At 36.5% G+C, this 23386-nt stretch overlaps 1 protein-coding gene across 10 annotated transcripts in view; it reads left to right on the top strand.

The window, feature by feature from the left end:
• NCOA1 (nuclear receptor coactivator 1) overlaps nt 1-23386 on the top strand; it is a 260566-nt gene that overhangs the window by 121277 nt on the left and 115903 nt on the right. For 7 of the 10 annotated variants that reach the window (XM_067007989.1, XM_067007981.1, XM_067007992.1 and 4 more), the window contains one exon: nt 21469-21625. The gene's annotated coding sequence lies outside the window, so the exon portion shown is untranslated. Of the gene's footprint in view, nt 1-4112; nt 4256-21468; nt 21626-23386 lie in introns of all 10 variants that reach the window. The other 3 variants (XM_067007985.1, XM_067007983.1, XM_067007986.1) reach the window with 1 other exon arrangement.

Genomic DNA, 23386 nt, shown 5'->3' with positions numbered 1-23386 from the left:
CAAAGAAAAAATGAACTTCAGAGGATGGAAATGATGATTTGTGAGTTGGGGTGAATACTGCTACCACTATGTGCTGTTTATACATTTCCCTTTCTCTCATCATCCTTACTCACATGTGATGAAAAATTGTTTGAGTGGCTCATTGACAGTTCAGTTTTAATTTGTTGTAGTACACTGCTCTGATGATTTGATATTGATCAACAAAATTGTATATATAGGGATAAGATTTCTTTCCATCTTTTTCCAGTGCCCCTTCCCAATAAAACAACATAATAAAAATATGGAAGGGAAAGATCACTCCTATGACAAAACTGGGGTAAGAAAATGAGAATGAATAAAGAATTCCTTGGAAGGGAAGGAATATGGTCTACAAGAAAGAAGAGGGTGTTGAAATAGGCTATTGTAATGGATAAAATGATATCCAAAATTAAGGGAATAATGAATGAGCTTGGTCTTTAAAAACACCTCCAAGGCAAGCACATTCTGGCAGCCTGAAGAATGTGACCTGATGTAAGAATAGACTTTGATCTCCTACACCTCATCTTGTATATGCATATGAGGACTATGGTTTTTGCAAGAGCCGTCCTGACTAGAGCTGGGTCAAGTGGAGCAATTGATGTGGGTATTTGGAAACATTGGAAACCAGTTGTTGGGGTTAAAGCTCTTAGTCCCTGAGGGATAAGCAGAGGGTAGAAAGAAAAAGGTAAAAAATGAAATCATGTTTGTGAAAGTGAATTCTGAAAAAGATACTTAGGAAAGTTTATAAAATGAGGTTGAAACTATGAACATGTTTGCTGTGATAATAAATCTTAGATACTAGGACTGGCCAAAAACTTGAAGAGAGAAAAACAGTTTTAGCACGCCCCCCCCCCCGCTACCACCCACCCCCGAAAAAAACCCTACCAAAAAAAAATACAAACAAAAATCCTTTATAATTCTATCCCACAAACCTATGTAAAAATCTTCACTGTTTGGACCTTTATGGCATGAAGTTGGGGGAGGGTGGTAGATACCTTGAGCATAAAAATCATGTAGGTTCAGTGATTGTGGTGGTGTTGGGATATGTTGAATTCTTAGTGTCTTTGTGGGGAAGTATTTGTGCCTCACTGGGTTTATTTTAGCAAGGACTCTTGACTACCTTTGGGTACTTTTCTAGGAGTTTGTTGTATTTTAAAGGGATTGTGATTGTTTTGTCAGGTTCAAAAATTCTCAAAACTGGACATTATGGTCTCTACTCTCAACTTCTGGTTTTCCTCTTACCTTTATTCATTTTTTTCTCTCTCTGTCTCTCTTTGTTGTTGTTGTTGTTACTTGATCTTCCAGCTTTAACTGCCCCCCTCCTTAAATATGGGAGTGTTTCCATAGTAATCCGTTCTCCTCTCTTCACACTTTTCCTTGGTCATCTCATCTATTCCATTATCATCAACATGTCCATGATTCCAAAAACTTTATATCCCACTACTTTGGAGGTGAGCTGGATAAGGTCTACTTGGATGTCATATTCATAATTAATGTGTACATTAACTGAATAACTGAATTCATTAGCTTCTCCCTCAGACATCTCATCTCCTGTAAACTCAGTCTTGGCTAAATGGCTTTAACATACATCCAAACTCCCATGATAGGTCACTTGGTGTTTGTAGAACTTCTTTAGAGAATGTAATCCTGGATGTAAATAAAGTTTTAGCCAGAAAGATGCCTCATCATAGCATTGTTTTTAATAGCAAAAAAATTGTCACTAATCTAAAGTCCTGCACCACTGCCCTGCTTAAAAACTGACACACACACACACACACATACACACAGAGGAATATTTTACAGGCAATGTAGAGGAATATTTAATAGCATGAGAAGTTATATATATAAATTTAGTGAAAAAAGATGCTCTTCAAATGTACACTGATACCATAATCATTAAAACTATAAAAAGAACTGTGTATCTATATTTGTAGAAGAATATGTATACAAAGGTTTGCATTAATTAACTCTAGATGGAACAGTTTTGGGTGGTTTTTATTTTATTATTTTCATCTACTTGTATTTTCTAGACTTGTACAGTAAACATGAATTACTTTCATAATTCATACATGCAGACAATTTGGACTCTCTTTTTCACCTCCAGTTCTTGTTGATATAGTCCAGTGTCTCATTCAACCCAGCTGTTGCTGCATTAGTTCAACTGCTCATTATATCAGAATTAGACTATCATAGCAACCCCTTGATTCCATTGCTCAGCTGCCAGAGCTATCTTCCTAAAACTCTTAACTGGTCGGGTTCTTCCCTTGCTGAACCTTTCCAGTTCAGGTAGCTAAATGTTAAATCTCCAAAACCATCAGGAGTTGAGTAAATTTTGAATGTTTTCCCTTGTTACAGTTGACTCTGAATTTAGCCAACTCAAGATGTAATATAAAGTTTTCTCTTAACCCTAACCAAGTCACCTTTGACCAGAGAGCAGATAGATAGTCATGCCAGATTGGGGTTGGAGGAAGGAAGGAAGAAAGGGAGAAAGTGGGAGGGAAGATATGAATTGAACTCAGGTGTTCGCAAATCTTTGCTCTTTGCTTATCCCTTCTGTTCTACCTCTGCAACCTGTCATATTTTGCACTTGCTGGGTGGGGTTTTTGTTTGTTTGTTTTCTATTCAAAGGACAATTTATTGGTTTCCTTGAGTATTTAGTCAGTAAGAACAAATAGCCAAATAATGAAAATCCACCAGTTTTAGTGCCAATTATTATATTAGCCGATCCTATTGGGAGTATTTATTGAACCATGTCATGCTAATAGTCCCTGAGTGTAATTATACTTGCAGATTTTTCTTGCTTTCAGGGAGTCTCTAATATGTTCCAGATGGTTAAATAGGAAAGAGTAGACATTTTGTACTGTCTTTTCAATTATGATTAGGAATTTGATGTTACTTACTACTTATGTTAACATTATTGCTTTTGTTAGATCTAAACATGAGAGGAATTTAAACAAAAAAATTTTTTTTTTAACTCTTTTACTATGGTCAACAATTAACAGGGCTTTTCATAGATTTTTTTTTTTTTTTTTTTTTTTTTTTTTTTTTTGCGGTACGCGGGCTTCTCACTGTTGCGGCCTCTCACGTTGCGGAGCACAGGCTCCGGACGCGCAGGCTCAGCGGCCATGGCTCACGGGCCCAGCCGCTCCACGGCATGCGGGATATTCCCGGGCCGGGGCACGAACCCGTGTCCCCTGCATCGGCAGGCGGACTCTCAACCACTGCGCCACCAGGGAAGCCTTTCATAGATTCTTTTCCTCTGTTAAATTGTTTAATTAATTTAAGCATCATTAAAATGAGATAATTGCATCATAAGTAGTAATTCATTTATGAATATAGTCCTTAATTTATACTTGGAAAGTATTCACTTGAGTTTGTTTCAGACTTAAAATTACATGGTGAACTTTCTTGAAAATTTACATGAGACTGAAATAGAATAATTTTCCAAACTGTTGAAGGTTCTTTGACCTTTTCCACAACCTCATATGACCCTAGATTCAAAATCAGTGGGATATATACTTTAAATTTTGCCAGTAGTAGTAGTGATGACTTTCCTTCATGTATTCATATTCTCTTGTCTGCCATTAACAGACCATCCAGCTTCTCTCATTTGCAAGGCAGTTTACCAAAGATAGGCATATAGCCTTTGAATTCAGAATAGAAAAGTTAATAGAGCATAGGGATCCAGACCCATAATCCTTGGCTTCATTATGACCTTATGTTAACCAATTTGCTAACTGGTTAGTTGACGTGAAGAAATATGTTGTTTTTCAATAAGAGATAGAATACTCTGTCATTCACTTTAACAGCCTGTATATTTTCATAATGTAATTGTTGAGGGCGGTTAAATGGTTCTTCCATAGACTGCCATTGTCTGTCCTTGGAGTGTACTTCAAGAGTTCTTGCAAACTAGAAAACAAGTAAAAAACATAAAAATAGAATACCAACATTATTTTTTTGGTGATGAATGAAAGCAAACTATTCCTAAAGATTTTGTTGGGATGAAGGGAGTAGCTTACATTCTATATCATCCAAGAAGACTTACTTCCTGTCAATTTAAATATCTTTGTTTATATGTCTTTGTTCATTCTCAGACTTTCCTGTTTCTCATTAAGCTACTACATCTCTACCTCTTCTTGATCTTCTTTCCCCCAAACAACTTGCCGTCTCAGCCTCTTCAGACTCCTCAGTGCTTTTCCTTCATGCCTGCTCTTCAAATTCTTTATAGTTTTTCCAGGTAAAATTCTTATCCTTCTATAAAATTCTTTAAATTCCTTCCCAGCAAGATCAAAGTTAGCCTAAACCAAGACTAAGAAAAGCGTATCTTTGAGGAGATACAGTTCATCTTGCAATAATAAACTGGCATTAAATTGGGATTTCCATTTTCATGACTGTTGCCAAACTTTGTTATTTGGTTTGTTTAGCATGTGCAGCAAATGTTGTGATCAAGTTATTATTAACTCAATATTGTGAGTCTGTCTGGGAATAAGAAAAGTAATATGGATAAATTTAATTCATATTTTTGTGTGTTTTAAAGTATTATATATATTCACTTGTCTCAAGTATAAAAATTTGATTTTATACAAAAATATATTAAGATGGGATTTTTTTTTTTAAGATGGGATTTTTAAAAGAATGATTCATACTAGGATTCCATTGATTGAAATACTTCAGTTTTACATATAAAGAATGAAGTTTGATTTATAAAATTTAGTATATGCAAGACCTTTCCAGGCATATCAATATGAGTTACATGTATGTGATGAAATTCAGGCTAATTAGGGAAAATACCTTTCTCGGTTAATAGTAAGAGATGACAACAAGATATTTGAAAAGCAGTACTACTATGGATTCTATACTACTACTATGGATTCTATGATAGTACCTGATACTATCTTTGATCTAGTTAATAACGAAACTAGAATTTTTTCTTACCCTTTCTTTGCAGTATCACAGCCTCTATCTCTTTTACCCACTCCACTTTTATCATAATGTGGAAAGAGATGTTACTGTGATTCCCATAATCTTGGAGGCAGGGAGAATTTACTTATCCACTTGACCACTTTCCTGGACTTTGATGCTTGAAACACTCCTGTCTTCTTCAAATATTTAGAAAATTGCGGTAATGGTACTTCAGTCCTCACCTTCCCTAAGGTTTCCTTTGTCCCCTTAATATACATCTGGTGTATTTAAGATCTCTTTGGGGACTTCCTGCTGGTGCAGTGGTTAAGAATCCACCTGCCAATGCAGGGGACATGGGTTCGAGCCCTGGTCCGGGAAGATCCCACATACTGCGGAGCAACTAAGCCCGTGCGCCACAACTACTGAAGCCCACACACCCTAGAGCCCGTGCGTCGCAACTACTGAGCCCACGTGCCGCAACTTCTGAAGCCTGCATTCTCTAGGGCCCATGCTCCGCAACAAGAGAAGCCACTGCAATGAGAAGCCCGCGCACCGCCACGAAGAGCAGTCCCCGCTTGCCGCAACTAGAGAAAGCCCGCGTGCAGCAACAAAGACCCAACGCAGCCAAAAAATAAATTAAGTTTAAGAAAAAAGAAAAAAAAGATCTCTGTTTTTTTCTTTTCCCTTTGAACGCTTAAACCACAGCACCTCAGTGTTTAACTGAACATAGGTACCATCTATAGATTCAACTTTCATTTTGTGTGTGTATGCGTGTGTATGTGTGTGTGCTCTGGCAGCTTTCTAAGCAGAGCTCATGAATTTGCATTCTCCATAGGTCCAATTTGTTACTGGTCTCTATATTCCTGTGTCCTAGGAGGCTGTGTTAGGAATTAGTACATATGTTTATCTCATTTCCCCAAACCTAATGTATGACCTTACTCTGTTAGCTGACTCAAGTTCTGTTCACGGCATGATAGGTGCATGGTAGTACTAGTGACGACTCTATTCCCCATGTGTTCTGACTCATTAACTGTGTGAGAGGAAAATGCTCAGCCACTCCAAGGAAGTCAGGCTGAATCAATCTGGCAAAATGGATGTCGAATGTAGAGAGCAAGAACCATAGAGCAGTTTGACCTTTTAGTGCACATTGTCCCCCACCTGCCAGGTACATAGACAGTCATTATACTAGAATTTGACATAAATAACAATTAATTTTCTTCTCTTCTGGGGAGGAAGGAGCAAAGGTAAATGCAGTGTTAAAGTTCCTGATTCTTCTATGCCAGAGATTTTCAGTCTTAGCACTGTTGTCATTTTGGGTCAGATAATTTTTGTTGTGGGCGCTGTCCTGTGCATTTTAGAAGGTTCAGTAGCATCTCTGGCCTCTGCCCACTAGATTCTAGTAGCACTTCCCACCTCAAATTGTGACAACCAAAAATATCTCCAAATATTGCTAAATGTTCCCTGGAAGATACTGTAGGTCCCAGCTGAGAACCGTTGTCCTGCCCTTAATGCACTTTTGATTATATGATGAGGACAAGTTCTTAGAAGATTGATTGCTTTCTATGTGCAATTTGATTATTTTGGCAACTCTAGAAAGCTGGTACCAATTTACATTCCTGACAATGGTGTGGGATATTGCGTATTTCCTTAGACCCTCAGCAGTGCTATAAATAGCAGTGCTATTTGTTAGTCTTTTTAATCTTTTACCTGTCTGATAGATGAGAAATTACTTTGCCTTAGTTTTAATTTATTCCAACAATTAATTAGGTTGGATGTTCTTTTCATTTTTATTGTCCAGTTGAAGATCATCTTATATGCATTGTTTATTTTTGTTCTTTTCCCTTTTTTGGGGAGATGTTAACTTGGTCATTTGTGGCGTTATGAGATTGTTTTCACTGTTAGGAATTTTTCACTGTTTCATGGTTAAAAATTATCACTTAAGAAAATTATCACTTTTTCTTTATAGCTTCCAGCTTAAATTTATAACTAGCTTTATGCCCATGTCTTTCCTAGTAGATTGAATTTATTGAAATGTCATATATAAGATACTCAATATATTTTTAGACTAAATTTAATGTAGAGGAGCATTGGTACATCTCCAAGGAAAGAGTGAAATGTATATGTGCATGCGAGTGTTAGTGTGTGCATGAACGTGTGTATATATGTTTGTGCATGTTTACATGGGCACCGAAGAAAAGAAGGCTAAAAAACTGAGGTGTAGATATGTCTGCATTTGCCAGACATTGGAAGGATATTGAGAAGACGTTGATGGCAGGCAATAGAGTATAGTTTCTTGGAATGCACTTGAAAGCTCAAAGAGAATATTGCTCTTAGAACTGGCAGAAGGTTCACTATAAATATCCCTAGCCATATTCTAGAAGGTCAGCCAAAAGATAAGGGTTCAGAGGGTTAAAAGGAGTTCGAGATGACAATTCAGAACAGTGATATAGTAAGGGTATAGCTTAAACTTCATAGTGGAGTCTAAGTAACATAGAATTTGGGAGATGTAGGTGTAGGTTGGTGGGAGAGCCCAGCTTATATGGATTATCAATTAAACTTTCTTACTTTCTCCATTTTTATCCGGGAATTTCTGTTCTTCAGTGTTCCTAGATAGCATTTTATTTTCCTTTTCTAGGCTCTGGATCTTTTTCTTTGAAAGGATCTTTGCCGTCTTCCTTAAGAGCAAAGAAAGAGATAAGAAGTATACGTCCAGAGCAGAAATTCACAAAATATGGTCTTTGGACTTCGGGGTTCTGCTTGGGCTGCCATAACAGAATACCATAGACTTTGTGGCTTAAACATGCACTTGAAAAGAATATGTATTCTGCAGTTTTGGGGCACAGTGTTCTAAAAATGTCAATTAGGTCCAGGTGGTTGATAGTACTGTTCAAATTTTCTAAGTCTTTATTGATTTTTTATTTTTCAGAGGGTCTGCTTCTATCAGTTGATGAGACGGGGGTGTTAAACTCTCCAACTATAATGTGTGTTTGTTTTTCTCCATTTAATTCAGTCATTTTTTGCCTCTTTTATCTTCAAGCTCTGTCATTAGAGGCTATGATAGATAATAGGAGACCTTGAATGCTAGGTAACAAGAGTGCAAATTCTTTATGGAAACTGTGGAAAAGCCCTGTTGAGTGGTGACTAGGGGTGTGACATTGTGAACATGGAGCTGTGGGGAATTGTTTAGCAGGGTGTGCTGTGTAGGCAGACCAGGAGTAGAGGTAAGATATGCTGCTAAATTGCCTCAGACTTGGATTGCTAACAGTATGGAGTATAGTGATGTTATTAATGGATTGAATATAGGAAATGCAAGAAGGAGAGCTGAGTTAAACAGTTCTAAGAAACTAAGTAACTGGCAAAATACTAGCATGGTTGCTAATGATAGCAGTGTACTTAGTAGTGACTTTGAGGGATAGTGATGAGCAATTTCTTTTTGGCCCATTAATTTGGGGAGTTGCCTGGATATACAAATATAGACATCATATAGGTAATAATGAGAAGTTCAATATTAGTGAAAGAGGATAAGAGGTTCTTTCTGCTACGTTTTTATTATACACATACTACAAAATCATTCATTTCTGAAATAATTTGGGGATTAAGTTTTTCTTATTTGTGGCCTCAGCTCTGATGTTACCTTCACATATAAACTCTCCTTACTCACTCAATCTAAAGTAGCTCCCCTAGGGCCTCCCTGGTGGCGCAGTGGTTGAGAGTCCGCCTGCCGGTGCGGGGGACGCAGGTTCGTGCCCCGGTCCGGGAGGATCCCACATGCCGCGGAGCGGCTGGGCCCGTGAGCCGTGGCCGCTGGGCCTGCGCGTCTGGAGCCTGTGCTCTGCAACGGGAGAGGCCACAGCAGTGAGAGGCCCGCGTACCACAAAAAAAAATAAAAATAAAAAAAATAAAGTAGCTCCCCTAGTAACTCTCTCCCTCAAGTTATCCAGTTTCATTTACTGATCTTTTCCTCCCATTTGAATGTGAGCTTCGAAGATTAGGAACTTCATCTCTCTTGTTCAGTGCTGTACCCCAGCAGCTGGTACAGTGCTTACCACGTATTGGGCTCTTAAATATTTGAGGATTGAATGACTCTTGTCTGTTACAAAAGAAATGATGTGTACTGAGTAAAAGAAATAAAAAGAAATGTTTTACTATTTGGTTTTAAAAATACCTTGTAAATGTTTATTACCAGTTTTTTTTTAAGTCACAAGGCTAGGCCTTTGGTTACTGTCCACTCCCCCACCCCAAGATATGTCATGTTACTATATGGAAAGTTCTAGTTAAATGTAACCATAGATTTGCATACCTCATTACATGATTATAACTTTGTATAATGGAATTTATTAAAATTTATTAAATGGAATTTATTAAAACCTCTAAGCACATATCCTGGTCACATCTCTATTTTATTTATTTATTTATTTATTTATTTATTTATTTTTTGCGGTACGTGGGCCTCTCACTGTTGTGGCCTCTCCTGTTGCGGAGCACAGGCTCCGGACGCGCAGGCTCAGGGGCCATGGCCCACGGGCCCAGCCGCTCCACGGCATGTGGGATCTTCCCGGACCGGGGCACGAACCCGTGTCCCCTGCATCGGCAGGCGGACTCTCAACCACTGCACCACCAGGGAAGCCCACGTCTCTATTTTAAAAGATAATATGTAATTTAGAAAGATCATAAAAAAGAAAGAGAAATAATCTAGATAGAAATAGTTGTATCAATTAACTTTAGTGAGTATCTATCCTTGGCTACCCTTGAGAGGTATGAAGAGGTAGTAAAACCATCTTTGTCAGTTGACAGTGTGGAGGGGTAGATAGTGCACATAGAAAAATGTGTAATGCAAACATTCATCTGGTAACATATGTACCAATTTTAACTGTTACTAAAAATGATCTAACCTTTGCTTTGTTATAGGCCTTAGTAAAATGCTATTTTCTAACACATATAAATCACGTATTGGGAATTAAAATCCAATCTGAGCACCTTGCTATAATGTTTTAGACATTTAAAATCGGTTAGTTTTGGAAATTCCCTGGCGGTCCAGTGGTTAGGATTCTGGACTTTCACTGCCAGGGGCTGGGTTTGATCCCTGGACGGGGAACTAAGATCCTGCAAGCCGCACGGTGCACAAAAAAAAGAAAAAAAAAAAAATCACTACAGTAGCTTAGGTTTTCTGTTTGTTTGTTTGTTTGTTTTTGTGGTACGCGGGCCTCTCATTGTTGTGGCCTCTCCCGTTGCGGAGCACAGGCTCCGGAAGCACAGGTTCAGTGGCCATGGCTCACGGGCCCAGCCACTCCGCGGCATGTGGGATCTTCCTGGACCGGGGCACGAACCCGTGTTCCCTGCATCGGCAGGCGGACTTGCAACCACTGCGCCACCAGGGAAGCCCTAGTAGCTTAGTTTTGATAGTCCTCAACAATTGCCTTCCAATTTAGTAGAGTTGATCTTTAGGAAAGAACTAAACTCTTGTAGTTAAGGTGTTACGTTTCATTTCTAGCTCTTTGAGTGTGGACTCTCTCCAACACCCTGGTGTTTTCTCTTGCCTTGTGGCAAAAACAGAGAGGTAAATTATATTGCAGAATGAAGCCACAGAAATAGGTGTTCCCCGATTAGTAGAGACTAATCTAGCAGTTTTACTACTTTCAGCGTTCTTTACTCCCTGTGTTCTCACCTCCAAACCTTTGCCTAATCCCTTATATTAATAATCTAGTATACCTCTTCCCATGCCTCTGATATTGCTCTTGGATTTGTTTAGAAAGACTTGTAATGTCCTTTGACCAGTTTAATGATCCTCATTCTCTTTAAGTTTTTAACTGCACTACCATTCTTGAATTAGAACAGGTTCATTAATTCCACAAATTAACCTTTTAAAAGGTTAATATTTGTATACCTACTGTGTATACCTACTGTGTGCCAGTTAAAAAATATACACCTGGGGTCTTACAGTATAGTGAGGGAGACAGGTGGTAAACACAATCACATAAATATGTAAATAAAAACAGTGAAAAATGCTAAGAAGAAAAAGTAGAAAGTGCTATGAAAGTGTCATGGAGGGCTGATTTTGATTATGGGCTAAGAGAAGTAGAATTTTAGTTAAAACTTGAACGATGAATAGGAGCTGAGAAGGTGAAGAAGGTAGGAGGGATTATTCAGAGCAGAGAATATACTGTAGTAAAGGCCTTGGAGTAGGGAAAAAAGATTGGGGAATAGAGAGGAACCGAGGATGGGTCAGTGTGCCTAAAGTGCAGCGTGCTATGAGAAGTGACTGTGTCATGAGTTTTGGATTTTGTTATGTATGAGATAAAACTTCATGGAAGGAGTGTAAGCAGGAATAGGGTATCGGATTTGTATGTCTGTGAATTGATGATTTATTTTTGAAATAGACTAGATGGGGCTTGGTGATTAACATATTATAGGTTGTGAGAGTGGAAAAGATTTCAAGGGTGACATCTGAGTTTCTGGTAGCAGCAGTTGGGTGGGTGTCGGGTGCCTTTTTTTTGGTGTGGGGGATAGGGAAGAGTCAAGGAAAAGGAAAATGGAGTTTAGTTTGGAACTCCTTAATAAAAAGGCAGATGCTTGTAGGAATGGAGCTTAGAATAGAGCATTAAAAATAATAGGAGCATTCTTTTGAGAATAACTTGTCTCCAAAATAGATGTGTTTATACTATATCCAGAATTATTAGTATTAAAATCCACTAGTCTAGGCCTTTCAGTGTTTATCTCTTTAATGTAAATGTAAAAGTAGACGTACGAGTCAATATTTTAGATTCAGTAGTTGATATGCAGGCAGTTAAACACACAGTTTTGGTTTTAAGGTTATAATCTGCCTTTTTTTTTTTTTTTAAAGGGGAGCAAGAAATAGAAATTAAGATACAATGAAATATTCAGGACTGGCTTCTTACTGTACTTAAAAAAACATTTTTTTAATCTTTAAAACTTAGAATGTAAGTATTAATATTATCTCCTTAGAAGCAGAATGAGAGTTAAAAACAAAAGCCATATGAAGGTACATACAATTTCCTGAATATGTATTACTGAAACGAATAATTAAAGAAATGCATGATACCTTAGTCTGGCAAAAACGAAGGGAAAATATGATGGCTGCCATCATTTATTAGAAAGGGGGCTGCTGAGTCGAACAGATACTGAACTTGGTTGGCTATGGTCTATTTATTAATCAAACACTTCACAGTGTTCACCATGTGCCACACTGTCCTAAATAACTTAAATATATTAAATGTTTAGTCTCCTAACAACTCTTGAGTAGGTACAAGTATTATCCTGCTTTTTGTAGTTGAGGAAACTGATGCATGGAGAGGTTAAGGTCAGAAAGTTGGTAATGGAGTTGGGCTCCGCAGTCCATACTTTAAACTATAATGCATTACTACCTGGGTTGTAAGAAGGGAATGTGGTTGGCTTTAGGCAGATGAGGATAGCTAAAGCTCAGTTAATTTATTTCACTAGTGTGAGGTTTTACTCTATCAATATACTAGAGTTTACTAATCCATTCTATTATTGATGAGCATCTAGGTTCCTGTTTTTTGCTCTTAGACACATTGCTAACATGAACAGTTTTCTTCATATCTCTTGTTGCACATGTGCATGAAGAATTTCCTTGGGGTCATGGTTCTCTTTAGTGCTGCTTCACAGTAGAATTCTTGCCACTTTCCAAGATCTGTTTCCCAGCTAGTGTCCCTTTGGAACTCTTGCTCTTACCATAGAGCAACATTTTTCATATCTTTCCAACATAATACAGTTTTATCTTCTAACAACACCCATGAATTTACCCAGATTTTTAAGACACCCCAAAAATTGTGTGAAGAAATAAGTATTTTTCTGGAGAGAGATTGCAAGGTTTTCATAAAAGCATTTTGTAATCATGAGAACAGTGAAGTCAGCCTTCTAAAAATTAAAGATTAACAAGGAAAATTAAGTAAATATTGTCATTCTATTAAAAAAAATTCTGTCTTTAAAGTCTTCATTTTCTTCTAGGCCTCCTCTTCATAGATAGTGTTAATAAGAAAAAGCAACTACATTCTAATAGAGAAGTCAAATAAATAAACTATATACATATTTTTAATTTTTTTAACACTAGTAGGGATGGCTTGATTTCAAATTTTATTTAGATCATTTTTGTCTTTGATTTGGAGAGTCTGACTCTTGTGTTATCACTAATAGGAAAGTAGATAGCATCATTTTTTTCTTCATTCTTTCAAAAATCTTTCAGTCTCCCAAGGAAAAAAGACTTATTTCTTCATATAATTTTTTAGGTGCCTTTTTCTTTCTTAAAGTTTATTTGGGGTAGAATTAATAATAAAACAGATGTTACTATAGAGTCTTAAGTCCATTTAACCAAAATAATTTATAATTGCCACTAATGTTAATGGTTTATTTATGACAACCTACTATTGGATGACAGCAGAGCTAAACTAAGCTATTAATCCCAGCACACTGGGTGTTTTGGCTAACATTATCCCTTTCTCTCCTCATCAAAAAGTATATCATAAAGAAGAAAAGTTAAAGTAACTTTATAGTAAAGATAACCTTCAATCCGCACTAATTTTATTAAAGTAATTAATTTATAAACGTAATTTTAACTGTTATTAGTAACAAGTTCCTTTCATCACACTTTACAGTTAATGTATGTGGGAGAGAAAATCTACTGCCCTTAGAGGTTTGAGAGTTTCTTTTATTTCCTTACAGAAAAGAGAACATTAGACCACAGCTTCTTTTGACACTCAGCAGCTGTTACCTTATGAGATAATGTAAGACGGATTGTTTTTTCCTGCTTTCCCAAAGTCACGGTCTGTGATATCAGCTACCAATAGGTGTATGGATAAGTGTTCCATTGGTCTAAAGCTGACTCTTTGTCTGAACTTTCCTGATTAACTGTTGCATAGGACTGCTGCCTGTCGTTAATTCTGTTTCTGGCAGATAATTCTTGATATTATTGAGTAATTTCAATTGCTAATTGGTTCTTGAGGATGTCAGGATGGTGGATTTTAAAATTCTCAAAAAGATTAAGGCGTTAATAACATACTTGAAACAAAAACTTAAAAAGATTACAAAATAACAGGAAGATTAAAAATAAACAAATAAAATATTAAAAATAGTATCATAGTATTTGATTCCAAAGAAATTAATAGGCTGAGCACAGATCTAATATTGTTCCCACCCCAAACCATAGTTTAGTTAAACAACAACCAAAATAAAGTCAGCAAGGGTGGTTGTTGTTGTTTTTAGTCACAAATCAAGAGATGTAGGGAAATGGGAGAAAATACAGCAAAATTTTCGAGGCTGGAAAACAGCTAGAATAGTGGTAACAATCTTATTAAACCTAAGAAAACTATGTTTTAAGTGGAGAAAGCTAAAGACCAATTGAATTTGTACTGGTGACTCTTCAAAGGGCCCAGGCAGTGGTAGTATTGTGTACTTCTGGAAGTGGAGACGAAGAAGGGAAGGGGATTAAAATAAGGAGGATTATTTAAGAGCTAAGAAACAGATGCCTGGGTCTCGTCTATTCTTTGCCACTGTACTACTGCACTGCTCTCATCTTGACAGATGGGAGACTTGAAGTTTATTCTCTAGCTTAAAACAGAGGACTAGTGAACACCAGACACACTGAAGGGGGAGGGGGATTAGATGAGCATTGGCATTTTGAATGCTGAGAACCCTTGCTCTCATCTCCATTACTGGCTTCCCAAACTGAGTCCTTTATCCTCCAGGCAGGAAACAGGAAGAATCTTCTGTAAAGAATCTTACTGTCCCAAGAAAAAAAACCTAAAGGCAAAAAGGAACTGTACTCTAGTTGGTAAAATTGTTTCTTACAGGGGTACAGGTTAACAATTCTGAAACTACTTTATATGTATACAGGTATTGAACAAATAAGTAAATAAGTGGTAGATAATGGGAACCAGGTTTCTCATATCAGTATTTGTGCCCTAACAGAGGGCCTGGCCAGATTGCCCTATAGTGAATGTCACAGTCAGTAGCCCCGTGTACATGATTAGAGCTTCTAGTAAACTTTTTATATCCAAACAACTAAATACCATCAGGCTTCTAAGGAAAGCATCTACTATGACTAGCAGGAATGAAAATAAACAGATAGAAAATACAAACAACTTGGAGGAAATAGACTATGCAGCTGAGAAAATTTTATGTATATGCACACATACATATATGTACACATCCAGCTGTATATAGATGTACATATATGCATATACCATATATACACATACATACATACATATCATATGTGTGTGTATAAAACAGCTGCAGAAAGTTGGGCTGCTACATCTGTAAAGCAGAAATAGGGTATTTTAGAAACAGTCAGAGAATGAAGAATTCTTATAAAGTAAGAATATATAGCAGGAAAAAAAAACTCAATAGAGGTTTGGGTAATGAGGAAGATTTTTTAGAAAGTAAAGCAAAGAGGAAAAGAAATGATAAACAGATTATAAAAGAAAATAAAAAGAAGGGTCCAGGAGGGTCAACTTCCTATTATTAGGAGTTCCAAAGAGAGAACAGAATAAATAAAGGGAAAGAAAAGAATAAATAGTATAATCCAAGAAAACTTCCCAGAACTGAGACAAAGTACCTATTGAGTATCCAGTATAATGGACGAAAAGAGACTAACACCAGTTGAAATAATAGGATATCCAAATAGCCAGCTGTGATGATCAGTCTCCATGTAATATTCAGGGAAATGCAAATTGAAATGAGATCCCATTTTCATCTGTTAGACTGGTTAAAAAATAAAGTCTGACAATATCAAGTGTTGGAAAGAGTATGGGTGAAAATGGTTCTCTTACACACTGCTAGTGGGAATGTGAAACAATCATTAGGGCAACCAAGTTGACAAATGGTGAGTAGAGCAGAAGATATGCAAATACTACAACTCAGAAATTCCACTTCTGGATATTACCATTAGAAATTCTTGCACATGTGCATATGAAAATATGAAAGAGAAGCCATGTACAAGAACACTCATTGAGGCATTATTTGTAATAATGAAAATTTAGACAACTTAAATACATGAATGACTGGGCTGAGATGTGGTATATTCACATGTACATATGAATGAAACTCACACACACCTCAGCAGGGATAGAGCTCCAAAACAATATAATACATGAAATCAGCAAAATGCAGAATATGTACAGTTTAAACATGTATATTTTAAAGCATAAAACATCAGTGTACATTGTTTATGGATGGATATTAAAAAATTGACCAGAGGATATATACTAAATTCATGATAATGGTTATCTCTATCAAAAGGCGGGGGAGTAAAAAGAGTGGGCTTTGTGTGAGTGTGGGACCTTTTGATTTATTGGTAATACTTCATTTCTTTAAAAAGAAAATAAATATATCAAAAATGTTTACTGTTATTACTTATGGGTAGTAGATCCATAGATACTCCTTTGTTCTGTTTCTCTATATATTTTAAAATTCTGGCCCTGTACCTCTGCCTAACTCCAAAATAACAAAGGAGGAATGTTTTATAGATTTCCTTTTTTACTCTTTCTATGTGTTAAGTGCTATAGGTACTCTTCTTTCACCTTGCTTCCTCATCTGATTCTTAAATCAGATTGAATATAAGAGGTTAATAAACTGAATAATTTAATAAATTAAATTAAAGGAATTGAGGTGCTGTATAAGCCAGCATTTGTGCCAGAACTGGAAGCAGATAATGAAGACAGAAAGGCCTTGCCCATGAGGAGAGAATTGGAACAAGTAATGGGAAGCCTCCAGGCATGAGGATCTCTTAGAAATTTGTACCATCCATATCAGGTCTCCTGCTTTGGGTTCCTGGAGGTGAGGGGGTGTGAGAAAAGACTTAAAATACTAAGCTCTGGATAGCACAGATAATACATAATAAATACTAGGAGATATATTTTAAGAATAATGAGCTTACTGATCTCATAATGCCAAACATCAGATCATCAGCACTGCTCTTTTTCTCTCTATTTCTTCATATTCCTCTTGTCTTCTTTGGTTCTCTGTATATATCACCTGTCTCTTGATTTCCATATTTTTCACTTCTCATTGTCTACATATCTTTTTGGAGTGTGGATTTATCTTGTGCTTTTCTGCCTTCATGAAGTCCCTGAGTGACTATGCTCAGCCTCCGCCTCAGCATCATTCCTGTATTCCTGTTTGGCCTTGAATCATCAGGACCCTAAATCATTAGCAGGATCCATCTGGCTTCACTTACTGCTTGACTTTGAAAAAGTACCTGTAAAAACTCTTAGGTTTTATAGAAGAGAGTGGCATTATTTCACAAAGATTATACCTGTAGCCTTAACTACACAAGTGATTTTTGAGGAGTGCTCTTCCTTGAAAGTCAGAAAATGACAGAACCTGGGTTTGTGGTTGACTAAATGAACAATGCCATCTTTGCCATAGTCAGTTACTACTTAGCAATTCTTAAGCAAATTTACCTAGGAAAAAATTCAAAGATACAGTGCTTCACAGATGAAAGAACACAGAGTAGTAATTAGGAGGAATCTTATCACCCAAGAAATGTTTTAGGGACTTAAACTAGATATATACAGTGAGAACAACCCAACTAAATATAATGTAAGTTGGGCTAACCTAACTATAAATTCCTTTCTTTAATAGTTTAAACTATGTCATTATGAAGAGCTAGTCCATGTTTTTTTGAGTTTTTGAACTGTGGGTTTAAATCAGGGAAAAAGGGAAAGAAAATCTTGAAAATACAAAAAGTGCTCTGTTTAATTTAGAGGGACTGTAATAGGTAAGCACTTTTGGATCCAGGTCATAGGATCATCCAATTTTCTAACATTAGATAGACATGCCACTTTAATGCAGAATTCAGCATTGGGGGGAATCATGATGTAGAGAAAACATAGTCTTTATTTAAAAAGCAAAAGCATAAAACAAGCATCAGAAAACCCACATTATAAATATATTATAAAATAAAATAAAAATAAATTTGTATTCATTGATTGTAAAATGCACTACATATGTAAAAAGTAAACCACTAATTTTATTTTTGAGTGTATGAATTAATTTGGGGGAGAATTTACATCTTAATGCTATTGAGTCTCAGTGAACCCATGAAAATATTCAGTTACTCTTTTTTTAGTCTTTTTGAGTTTCAGAAATGTTTTATAATTTTAAGTGTATAGGTCTTACCTATATTTTGTTAAATTATTTCCTAAGTATTTTATGTTTTTTGATGCTATTATAAATTGTTTTGCACTTCCAATTGTTTACTGCGGTTATATAGAAACACAATTGATTTTTGTATATTCACCTTGTGTCTTACAGCTTTGTCAAATCACTTATTAATTCTAGTAATCATTTTTCAGATTCCTTAGAATTATGTACCAACATTTTTTAATTGAATAAAGACAATTTTAGTTCTTCCTTTCTAAGCTTCCTTCTATTTGTTTTTCCTGACTTATTGCACTGATTAGGACCTCCAGTACATCTATTACAATAATGAAGAGTCGTGGTTAGAGTGAACATTCTTGCCTTCTTCCCAATATTAGGAGAACTCCCAATATTTCACCATTGTACAGAATACTAGCTGTAGGTTTTTCATTGATCCTTCTTATCAGATTGAAGGAGTTACCTTTAATTTTTAGCTTGCTGAGAATTTTATCATGAATGGGTGCTGAATTTTGTCAGATGTTTCTCTGTACCTGTTGTGATATTTATATGCTTTTTATTCTGTTAATGGCATATCATCCTTATATATTGCTGGATTTAATTTGCTATTTTGTGTCTACATTCATGAGACTGATTTTCTTTTCAGTCTCATGAATATCTAATATTCATATCTAATATTCTAATATCTAATAGTCTCTAATATCTTTGGCAAGTTTGGTATTGGGTTTTGCTGGCCTAGTAAAACAATTGGCCTAGTAAAACAATTGGGGTGTATCTGCCTTTTATTTTCTGGAAAGTATGCACAATTGTTATTATTACTTCTTTAAATGTTTCATAGAACCCACCAGTGAAGCCATCTAGGCCTGGAGTATTGTTTTGTTTTAATTTACAAATTAATTTATTTAGTAGATAACATTCTGTTCGTTTTTGTGGTTTTAATAATTTATATTTTTCAAGGAATTTTTCACTTCATCGCAGTTACTGAATTGATTTGCATGATGTGGTTTAGAACATTATATTTGTAGGACATGAAGTGATAGCTGTCCATTTCTGACATTGGTAATTTGTGTTGTCTTTCATTTTTCTTGATCATTCTTGCTCAAGTATTAATAATTTTTTTATCTTTTCAAAAAGTCACCTTTTTTTTTTTTTTGCGGTATGCGGGCCTCTCACTGTTGTGGCCTCCCCTGTTGTGGAGCACAGGCTCCGGACGTGCAGGCCCAGTGGCCATGGCTCACGGGCCCAGCCGCTCCGCAGCATGTGGGATCCTCCTGGACCAGGGCGTGAACCCATGTACCCTGCATCGGCAGGCGGACTCTCAACCACTGCGCCACCAGGGAAGCCCCAAAAAGTCAACTTTTGATTTTAATTTTTTTCAGTTGTCCAGTCTTCATATTGGGTATTGTTTTGACTTCAAGTTCACCGACTTGTTTTTGTGCCATCTCAAATCTTCTATTAAGCTTGTCCAGTGAATTTTAAAATTTCCATGTTGAACTAGTTCTTGAATTTTCATTTACTTCTATTTTATAGTTTCCATTTGCTACAAGTATTTCTCATCTGTTCACTTATTATAACATCCTTATCATACTCATAATAACTGCTTTAACATCATTATCAGTTAATTTCAACTAATCATCTTATGGTTTCTATTGACCCCCCTTTTTTTTCCTGATCTTGAGTTACAATTTCTAGCTTCTTTGCATGTTTAGTAATTTTTTATTGTATATTGGGTATTGTAGATTATATTGTGGATTATCTTTTTCTGAAGAGTATTGATTTTTGTTCTAGTAGACAACTGAATTACTGGCTGGTAAATATACACTTACTGTACAACCCAGTTGCATTTATGGGTGTCTGTTTATTTACTTATTTGTTTGGTTGCATCGGGTCTTAGTTGTGGCACACAGGCTTTCTAGTTGTGGCACTCGTGCTCCAGAGCGTGCAGGCTCAGTAGTTGCGGTGCACGGGCTTAGTTGCCCTGCAGCATGTGGGATCTTAGTTCCCTGACCAAGGATCAAATCCGTGTCCCCTGAATAGGAAGGTGGGTTCTTTACCACTGGACCACCAGGGAAGTCCCCATTTCTGAGTGTTTATCCTAGAGAAATGAAAACTTATATTCACACAGAAACCTGTACACAAATATTTATAGCAGCTTTATTCATAATAGCCCCCAATTGAAAACAACCCAAATGTACTTCAACAGGGAATGGTGAAAAAGAAACTGTGGTACCTTCAAACCATGGAGCAATAAAAAGCAACAAACTATTTGTATATGCAACATGTTGGATGGATCTCGGGGGCATTATACTGAGTGAAAAAAGCCAATACAAAATGTTTCCATACTATTTGATTCAATCTTTGTAATATTCTCAAAGTGACAAAATTATAAAAATAGAGGGCAGATAAGTAGTTGCTAGGAGTTAAGAAAAAGGGAGTGAGGAGTGTGTGATTATAAACAGCAAAAGGGAATCTCATTTGTGGTATGGTTATATAGGGATACTTGGATCAACCAAGGATTTGAGGAAAATTTGCATACAGAATTAAGGTCTCCCACCCCTTTACTGTACTGCCCTTCCTACCATGATTTTCTCCTCCTATTATCTATCATTCTGTCAGCCCTGAACTACATTCTCTATTGCCTCAAGCCAGTGAGACAGCGGTTTTCTCCCTTGGGTCTAGCCTCCCAGTAGTACTTAAGGGATATACTGGGAAGAGTTATCTTAAGGGAAAGTCTTATAAATATAGATCTTATTCAGTATGATTCCTTTCTTTCAGTGATCAAATTCCCTGTTTCTGCCTGCTTTTAGTCACTTTTCAGTGTTTTTGAGTAATTTTTATTTTGTCCAGAGTTAATCATCATTTCTGTGGGCAAGTTAGTCCAATACAAGATAGTTCATCTTTACTGGAACCAGAGCTCAATGAATTTTATTTTTAGGTATTAGGAATATAAAATTTTTATAAACTTTTTCAATAAAAAATTTGAAAGTTAAGTATCATAGTAACTTTAATACATAGTGAGAAGTATTACAGAAATGAAAGAAGGAATTAAATGCAAACTGAAAACATTAAAAATCAGAATTTATAGGTAAAAAGAAAGATAAACATACAAATGCAGCCAGAAAAAAAATTTAAAAGACATATAAATGGACCTGTCAAGAGATTAAGGGCAGAATGCAATTATTTATTACTCAAGCAGCAGTCTTAAATAAGAATATATATTCAGGTACCAGAAGGACTTCAGTTGTAAAATCAGATCTTCATCCATTGTCTTTTGGAAGTGTTTTTCCATTTGGCCTGAAAAGTTGTGTTTTCTTTTTTTTAATTGAGCATTTCTGATCTTTATTATTTCTTAGAGAATAAAATGACAATCTAACCTCCATTCTGTTTTTATTTTTTTCTTCTCCTTTGTTTTAGTTGTTTGCATAATTGGCCTTAAAAGAGGTAAGAGTGAAGAGACTCGAGCCATCTCTGGAAAATACCTTTCCCCCATTCCATTGGAAGCTACCCTGTGGAGCACCAGATTTGACCATATATGTTCTGAGGACTCACTATGAACAAAGAAGTCTCCCAGGTAGGAATTGTAGCTCTGTTTTTAAAGAGCTTTGTTTCTGCAAAAGTATGGTGTGGAAATGATTACTTGTTGACTCTTATTTTTGATGGAAATATGTCTTTGATCTGAGAAGCTTCAAGGTTATTCTAAAATATGTGCTGACATTCCTAAATGAAAATGTTAGAAAAGTTATATATTATACTTCGTAAACCACTGTAATGCACATTGAAATTAATACTGGTTCACATCAGTGTCTTACTATGAAACCCTCAAGTCCTTACTGAATTAAAAATGGCAGCACACATTACTATATATAAAATAGATAACTAAAAAGAACCTGCTGTATTGCACAGGGAACTCTACTCGATACTCTGTAATGGCCTATATGGGAAAAGAATCTAAAAAAAAAAAAAAGAATGGATATATGTATATGTATAACGGATTCACTTTGCTGTACATCTAAAACTAACACCACATTGTAAATCATCTATATTCCAATAAAAAAATTTTTTTAAATGGCAGGGGAAAAACTATACTGAACCATCCCCAGATTTGGTCTATACATTTCTTTTTTTTTTTTTTTTTTTAACATCTTCATTGGAGTATAATTGCTTTACAATGGTGTGTTAGTTTCTGCTTTATAACAAAGTGATTCAGCTATACATATATACATATATCCCCATATTTCCATTTCTATTATAATCCAGTCATTAAATCTATTTACATCTAGCGTCCATTCTGTACATTTGAGCAGTTTTACATTGTTGTTTTCTAAGAGTTTGTGAGCTAACTGAAGGAGTAGAACTAGTGTATCCATTAACATGACAATGGTCATAGCAGCCTATAGTGAGAAAAATAAACATGCACCAAGCATGTTTACATGTTTACAAGCATGTCTACAGACTAGAAAGTTGAAGAGTAATCAGAAACTGGTAAACCAAGTAAGGGGAAGACTTCCAGGAGGAAGTTTTAATTGAATTATAACATATATAAATAAAAATCATAAATTTTAAGGGTATAACTCTTTTAATTAATAAATTTTATTTTTGGCTGCGTTGGGTCTTCGTTGCCGCGTGTGGGCTTTCTCTAGTTGCGGCGAGTGTGGACTACTCTTTGTTCTGGTGCGTGTGCTTCTCATCGTGGTGGCTTGTCTTGTTGTGGAGCACCGGCTCTAGGTGTGTGGGCTTCAGTAATTGTGGCACAAGGGCTCAGTAGTTGTGACTCTCAGGCTCTAGAGTGCAGACTCAGTAGTTGTGGCACACGGGCTTAGTTGCTCCGCGGCATGTGGGATCTTCCCGGACCAGGACTCGAACCCGTGTCTGCTGCATTGGCAGGCAGATTCTTAACCACTGTGCCACCAGGGAAGCCCTAAGGGTATAACTCTTGAGTTATCATGTACTGAATGTATTTGTGTAAATGCCATCCAGGTTAAGAAGTAGAACAATACTTAAACAATACAGTAAACCCCCACTCATCTCTGACTCATTGCACACCCACCCACTTTTTAAAAAAAATAAATTTATTTATTTATTTTTGGCTGCGTTGGGTCTTTGTTGCTGCATGCAGGCTTTCTCTTCTTGCAGTGAGTGGGGGCTACTCTTCGTTGTGGTGCACGGGCTTCTCATTGCGGTGGCTTCTCTGTTGCAGAGCATGGGCTCTAGATATGCAGGCTTAAGTAGCTGTGGCACGTGGACTCAGTAGCTGTGGCTTGCAGGCTCTAGAGCGCAGGCTTAGTAGTTGTGGCACACGGGCTTAGTTGCTCCACGGCATGTGGGATCTTCC

Source organism: Kogia breviceps, chromosome 11 (genome assembly GCF_026419965.1).
Source record: "Kogia breviceps isolate mKogBre1 chromosome 11, mKogBre1 haplotype 1, whole genome shotgun sequence".
Classification (NCBI taxonomy): domain Eukaryota; kingdom Metazoa; phylum Chordata; class Mammalia; order Artiodactyla; family Physeteridae; genus Kogia; species Kogia breviceps.
This window is presented reverse-complemented; position numbering and strand designations above follow the sequence as displayed.